The following is a 7,784-nucleotide window of genomic DNA, read 5'->3' as shown; positions in this document are numbered from 1 at the left end:
CCACGTTTTTGTGAATTTTCAGTCCATGGGTTTTAATTCATATATATACGATAAAAATGATGCAAACACATAATTGATTAGATAATAACCTTAAATACTTCATTTTCAATCAACTATTTCTTTCTCGTTAAAATACTGAGTAAGATATTGGAAGGGGGAGAAGTTCTGATTTTATTGCATATATCGACGTTTCAGCCAGAATAGAGCGGTTTTCGTGTACATCTTCCATCGGTAATATAAACGGAAAATCAGGAACATTTTAGTTAATTCTAATGAAAACACATTGATTTTTATCATTTGTATTGGAAACAACATTGTCATATGTCTTTTCTTGGATCTAAATAATACGAAACCTCGCTCTATGATTTGAAGTTAAAATCCTCAAATATTATTATATAGTGACTTTTTCACGTTTTTCATGTCGTTTGATATTACGTAAATATATTCATTTTTACCAATATTTCGATACTATTTCATGTAGTATCACGATATGTGATTTGGCCTTCAAATCACAGAAATTCGCATAATATTGCATTTTAAGCAAGTTTTCTTGCATTTTGTTTCGTACGAAAAATCATCGAATTTAGCAATATTTTGACGTTTATCATCCCCTTTTCCTTCATGTGATTTAAACAAAATATCATCGAATTAGGCAATATTTTGCCGTTTTTCCACGTTTTTGTGAATTTTCAGTCCATGGGTATTAATTCATATATGTACGATGAAAATGATGCAAACACACAATTGATGAGATAATAACCTTAAATACTTCATTTTCAATCAACTATTTGTTTCTCGTTAAAATACTGAGTAAGATATTGAAAAGGGGAGAAGTTCTGTTTTTATTGCATATATCGACGTTTCAGCCGGAATAGAGCGATTTTCGTGTACATCTTCCATCGGTAATATAAACGGAAAACCAGGAACATTTTAGTTAATTCTAATGAAAATACTTTGATTTTTATCATTTGTATTGGAAACAACATTGTCATTTGTCTTTTCTTGGATCCAAATAATACGAAACCTCGCTCTATGATTTGAAGTTAAAATCCTCAAATATGGTTAAATAGTGACTTTTTTCACGTTTTTCATGAAGTTTGATATTACGTAAATATATTCATTTTTACCAAAATTTCGATACTATTTCATGTAGTATCACGATATGTGATTTGGCCTTGAAATTTCAGAATTTCGCATAATATTGCATTTTAAGCAAGTTTTCTTGCATTTTGTTTCGTACGAAAAATCATCGAATTTAGCAATATTTTGACGTTTATCATCCCCTTTTCCTTCATGTGATTTAAACAAAATAACATCGAATTAGGCAATATTTTGCCGTTTTCGACGTTTTTGTGAATTTTCAGTCCATGGGTATTAATTCATATGTATACGATAAAAATGATGCAAACACACAATTGATTAGATAATAACCTTAAATACTTCATTTTCAATCATCTATTTGTTTCTCGTTAAAATACTGAGTAAGATGTTGAAAAGGGGAGAAGTTCGGTTTTTATTGCATATATCGACGTTTCAGCCGGATTAGAGCGGTTTTACGTGTACATCTTCCCTCGTTAATATAAACGGAAAATCAAGAACATTATAGTTAATTCTAATGAAAACACATTGTTTTTTATCATTTGTATTGGAAACAACATTGTCATATGTCTTTTCTTGGAACTAAATAATACGAAACCTCGCTCTATGATTTGAAGGTAAAATCCTCAAATATGGTAAAATAGTGACTTTTCACGTTAATCATGTAGTTTGATATTACGCATATATATTCATTTTTACCAATATTTCGATACTATTTCATGTAGTATCACGATATGTGATTTGGCCTTCAAATCTCAGAATTTCGCATAATATTGCATTTTAAGCAAGTTTCCTTGCATTTTGTTTCGTACGAAAAATCATCGAATATAGCAATATTTTGACGTTTATCATCTCCTTTTCCTTCATGTGATTTAAACAAAATATCATCGAATTAGGCAATATTTTGCCGTTTTCAACGTTTTTGTGAATTTTCAGTCCATGGGTTTTAATTCATTTATATACGACAAAAATGATGCAAACACATAATTGATTAGATAATAACCTTAAATACTTCATTTTCAATCAACTATTTCTTTCTCGTTAAAATACTGAGTAAATTATTGAAAGGGGGAGGAGTTCTGATTTTATTGCATATATCGACGTTTCAGCCGGAATAGAGCGGTTTTACGTGTACATCTTCCATCAGTAATATAAACGGAAAATCAGGAACATTATAGTTAATTCTAATGAAAACACATTGTTTTTTATCATTTGTATTGGAAACAACATTGTCATATGTCTTTTCTTGGAACTAAATAATACGAAACCTCGCTCTATGATTTGAAGGTAAAATCCTCAAATATGGTAAAATAGTGACTTTTTCACGTTAATCATGTAGTTTGATATTACGCATATATATTCATTTTTACCAATATTTCGATACTATTTCATGTAGTATCACGATATGTGATTTGGCCTTCAAATCTCAGAATTTCGCATAATATTGCATTTTAAGCAAGTTTCCTTGCATTTTGTTTCGTACGAAAAATCATCGAATATAGCAATATTTTGACGTTTATCATCTCCTTTTCCTTCATGTGATTTAAACAAAATATCATCGAATTAGGCAATATTTTGCCGTTTTCAACGTTTTTGTGAATTTTCAGTCCATGGGTTTTAATTCATTTATATACGACAAAAATGATGCAAACACATAATTGATTAGATAATAACCTTAAATACTTCATTTTCAATCAACTATTTCTTTCTCGTTAAAATACTGAGTAAATTATTGAAAGGGGGAGGAGTTCTGATTTTATTGCATATATCGACGTTTCAGCCGGAATAGAGCGGTTTTACGTGTACATCTTCCATCAGTAATATAAACGGAAAATCAGGAACATTTTAGTTAATTCTAATGAAAACACATTGATTTTTATCATTTGTATTGGAAACAACATTGTCATATGTCTTTTCTTGGATCTAAATAATACGAAACCTCGCTCTATGATTTGAAGTTAAAATCCTCAAATATTATTATATAGTGACTTTTTTTACGTTTTTCATGTCGTTTGATATTACGTAAATATATTCATTTTTACCAATATTTCGATACCATTTCATGTAGTATCACGATATGTGATTTGGCCTTCAAATCACAGAAATTCGCATAATATTGCATTTTAAGCAAGTTTTCTTCCATTTTGTTTCGTACGAAAAATCATCGAATTTAGCAATATTTTGACGTTTATCATCCCCTTTTCCTTCATGTGATTTAAACAAAATATCATCGAATTAGGCAATATTTTGCCGTTTTTCCACGTTTTTGTGAATTTTCAGTCCATGGGTATTAATTCATATATGTACGATGAAAATGATGCAAACACATAATTAATGAGATAATAACCTTAAATACTTCATTTTCAATCAACTATTTGTTTCTCGTTAAAATACTGAGTAAGATATTGAAAAGGGGAGAAGTTCTGTTTTTATTGCATATATCGACGTTTCAGCCGGAATAGAGCGGTTTTACGTGTACATCTTCCATCAGTAATATAAACGGAAAATCAGGAACATTTTAGTTAATTCTAATGAAAACACATTGATTTTTATCATTTGTATTGGAAACAACATTGTCATATGTCTTTTCTTGGATCTAAATAATACGAAACCTCGCTTTATGATTTGAAGTTAAAATCCTCAAATATGGTTGTATAGTGACTTTTTCACGTTTTTCATGTAGTTTGATATTACGTAAATATATTCATTTTTACCAATATTTCGATACTATTTCATGTAGTATCACGATATGTGATTTGGCCTTCAAATCTCAGAATTTCGCATAATATTGCATTTTAAGCAAGTTTTCTTGCATTTTGTTTCGTACGAAAAATCATCGAATTTAGCAATATTTTGACGTTTATCATCCCCTTTTCCTTCATGTGATTTAAACAAAATATCATCGAATTAGGCAATATTTTGCCGTTTTTCCACGTTTTTGTGAATTTTCAGTCCATGGGTATTAATTCATATATGTACGATGAAAATGATGCAAACACACAATTGATGAGATAATAACCTTAAATACTTCATTTTCAATCAACTATTTGTTTCTCGTTAAAATACTGAGTAAGATATTGAAAAGGGGAGAAGTTCTGTTTTTATTGCATATATCGACGTTTCAGCCGGAATAGAGCGATTTTCGTGTACATCTTCCATCGGTAATATAAACGGAAAACCAGGAACATTTTAGTTAATTCTAATGAAAATACTTTGATTTTTATCATTTGTATTGGAAACAACATTGTCATATGTCTTTTCTTGGATCCAAATAATACGAAACCTCGCTCTATGATTTGAAGTTAAAATCCTCAAATATGGTTAAATAGTGACTTTTTTCACGTTTTTCATGTAGTATGATATTACGTAAATATATTCATTTTTACCAAAATTTCGATACTATTTCATGTAGTATCACGATATGTGATTTGGCCTTGAAATTTCAGAATTTCGCATAATATTGCATTTTAAGCAAGTTTTATTGCATTTTGTTTCGTACGAAAAATCATCGAATTTAGCAATATTTTGACGTTTATCATCCCCTTTCCTTCATGTGATTTAAACAAAATAACATCGAATTAGGCAATATTTTGCCGTTTTCGACGTTTTTGTGAATTTTCAGTCCATGGGTATTAATTCATATGTATACGATAAAAATGATGCAAACACATAATTGATTAGATAATAACCTTAAATACTTCATTTTCAATCATCTATTTGTTTCTCGTTAAAATACTGAGTAAGATGTTGAAAAGGGGAGAAGTTCGGTTTTTATTGCATATATCGACGTTTCAGCCGGATTAGAGCGGTTTTACGTGTACATCTTCCCTCGTTAATATAAACGGAAAATCAAGAACATTATAGTTAATTCTAATGAAAACACATTGTTTTTTATCATTTGTATTGGAAACAACATTGTCATATGTCTTTTCTTGGAACTAAATAATACGAAACCTCGCTCTATGATTTGAAGGTAAAATCCTCAAATATGGTAAAATAGTGACTTTTTCACGTTAATCATGTAGTTTGATATTACGCATATATATTCATTTTTACCAATATTTCGATACTATTTCATGTAGTATCACGATATGTGATTTGGCCTTCAAATCTCAGAATTTCGCATAATATTGCATTTTAAGCAAGTTTCCTTGCATTTTGTTTCGTACGAAAAATCATCGAATATAGCAATATTTTGACGTTTATCATCTCCTTTTCCTTCATGTGATTTAAACAAAATATCATCGAATTAGGCAATATTTTGCCGTTTTTCCACGTTTTTGTGAATTTTCAGTCCATGGGTATTAATTCATATATGTACGATGAAAATGATGCAAACACATAATTAATGAGATAATAACCTTAAATACTTCATTTTCAATCAACTATTTGTTTCTCGTTAAAATACTGAGTAAGATATTGAAAAGGGGAGAAGTTCTGTTTTTATTGCATATATCGACGTTTCAGCCGGAATAGAGCGGTTTTACGTGTACATCTTCCATCAGTAATATAAACGGAAAATCAGGAACATTTTAGTTAATTCTAATGAAAACACATTGATTTTTATCATTTGTATTGGAAACAACATTGTCATATGTCTTTTCTTGGATCTAAATAATACGAAACCTCGCTTTATGATTTGAAGTTAAAATCCTCAAATATGGTTATATAGTGACTTTTTCACGTTTTTCATGTAGTTTGATATTACGTAAATATATTCATTTTTACCAATATTTCGATACTATTTCATGTAGTATCACGATATGTGATTTGGCCTTCAAATCTCAGAATTTCGCATAATATTGCATTTTAAGCAAGTTTTCTTGCATTTTGTTTCGTACGAAAAATCATCGAATATAGCAATATTTTGACGTTTATCATCTTTTTTTCCTTCGTGTGATTTAAACAAAATATCATCGAATTAGGCAATATTTTGCCGTTTTCCACGTTTTTGTGAATTTTCAGTCCATGGGTTTTAATTCATATATATACGATAAAAATGATGCAAACACATAATTGATTAGATAATAACCTTAAATACTTCATTTTCAATCAACTATTTCTTTCTCGTTAAAATACTGAGTAAGATATTGGAAGGGGGAGAAGTTCTGATTTTATTGCATATATCGACGTTTCAGCCAGAATAGAGCGGTTTTCGTGTACATCTTCCATCGGTAATATAAACGGAAAATCAGGAACATTTTAGTTAATTCTAATGAAAACACATTGATTTTTATCATTTGTATTGGAAACAACATTGTCATATGTCTTTTCTTGGATCTAAATAATACGAAACCTCGCTCTATGATTTGAAGTTAAAATCCTCAAATATTATTATATAGTGACTTTTTCACGTTTTTCATGTCGTTTGATATTACGTAAATATATTCATTTTTACCAATATTTCGATACTATTTCATGTAGTATCACGATATGTGATTTGGCCTTCAAATCACAGAAATTCGCATAATATTGCATTTTAAGCAAGTTTTCTTGCATTTTGTTTCGTACGAAAAATCATCGAATTTAGCAATATTTTGACGTTTATCATCCCCTTTTCCTTCATGTGATTTAAACAAAATATCATCGAATTAGGCAATATTTTGCCGTTTTTCCACGTTTTTGTGAATTTTCAGTCCATGGGTATTAATTCATATATGTACGATGAAAATGATGCAAACACACAATTGATGAGATAATAACCTTAAATACTTCATTTTCAATCAACTATTTGTTTCTCGTTAAAATACTGAGTAAGATATTGAAAAGGGGAGAAGTTCTGTTTTTATTGCATATATCGACGTTTCAGCCGGAATAGAGCGATTTTCGTGTACATCTTCCATCGGTAATATAAACGGAAAACCAGGAACATTTTAGTTAATTCTAATGAAAATACTTTGATTTTTATCATTTGTATTGGAAACAACATTGTCATATGTCTTTTCTTGGATCCAAATAATACGAAACCTCGCTCTATGATTTGAAGTTAAAATCCTCAAATATGGTTAAATAGTGACTTTTTTCACGTTTTTCATGTAGTTTGATATTACGTAAATATATTCATTTTTACCAAAATTTCGATACTATTTCATGTAGTATCACGATATGTGATTTGGCCTTGAAATTTCAGAATTTCGCATAATATTGCATTTTAAGCAAGTTTTCTTGCATTTTGTTTCGTACGAAAAATCATCGAATTTAGCAATATTTTGACGTTTATCATCCCCTTTTCCTTCATGTGATTTAAACAAAATAACATCGAATTAGGCAATATTTTGCCGTTTTCGACGTTTTTGTGAATTTTCAGTCCATGGGTATTAATTCATATGTATACGATAAAAATGATGCAAACACACAATTGATTAGATAATAACCTTAAATACTTCATTTTCAATCATCTATTTGTTTCTCGTTAAAATACTGAGTAAGATGTTGAAAAGGGGAGAAGTTCGGTTTTTATTGCATATATCGACGTTTCAGCCGGATTAGAGCGGTTTTACGTGTACATCTTCCCTCGTTAATATAAACGGAAAATCAAGAACATTATAGTTAATTCTAATGAAAACACATTGTTTTTTATCATTTGTATTGGAAACAACATTGTCATATGTCTTTTCTTGGAACTAAATAATACGAAACCTCGCTCTATGATTTGAAGGTAAAATCCTCAAATATGGTAAAATAGT

The sequence above is a fragment of the Procambarus clarkii genome, unplaced genomic scaffold (genome assembly GCF_040958095.1).
Source record: "Procambarus clarkii isolate CNS0578487 unplaced genomic scaffold, FALCON_Pclarkii_2.0 HiC_scaffold_126, whole genome shotgun sequence".
Taxonomy (NCBI): domain Eukaryota; kingdom Metazoa; phylum Arthropoda; class Malacostraca; order Decapoda; family Cambaridae; genus Procambarus; species Procambarus clarkii.
This window is presented reverse-complemented; position numbering follows the sequence as displayed.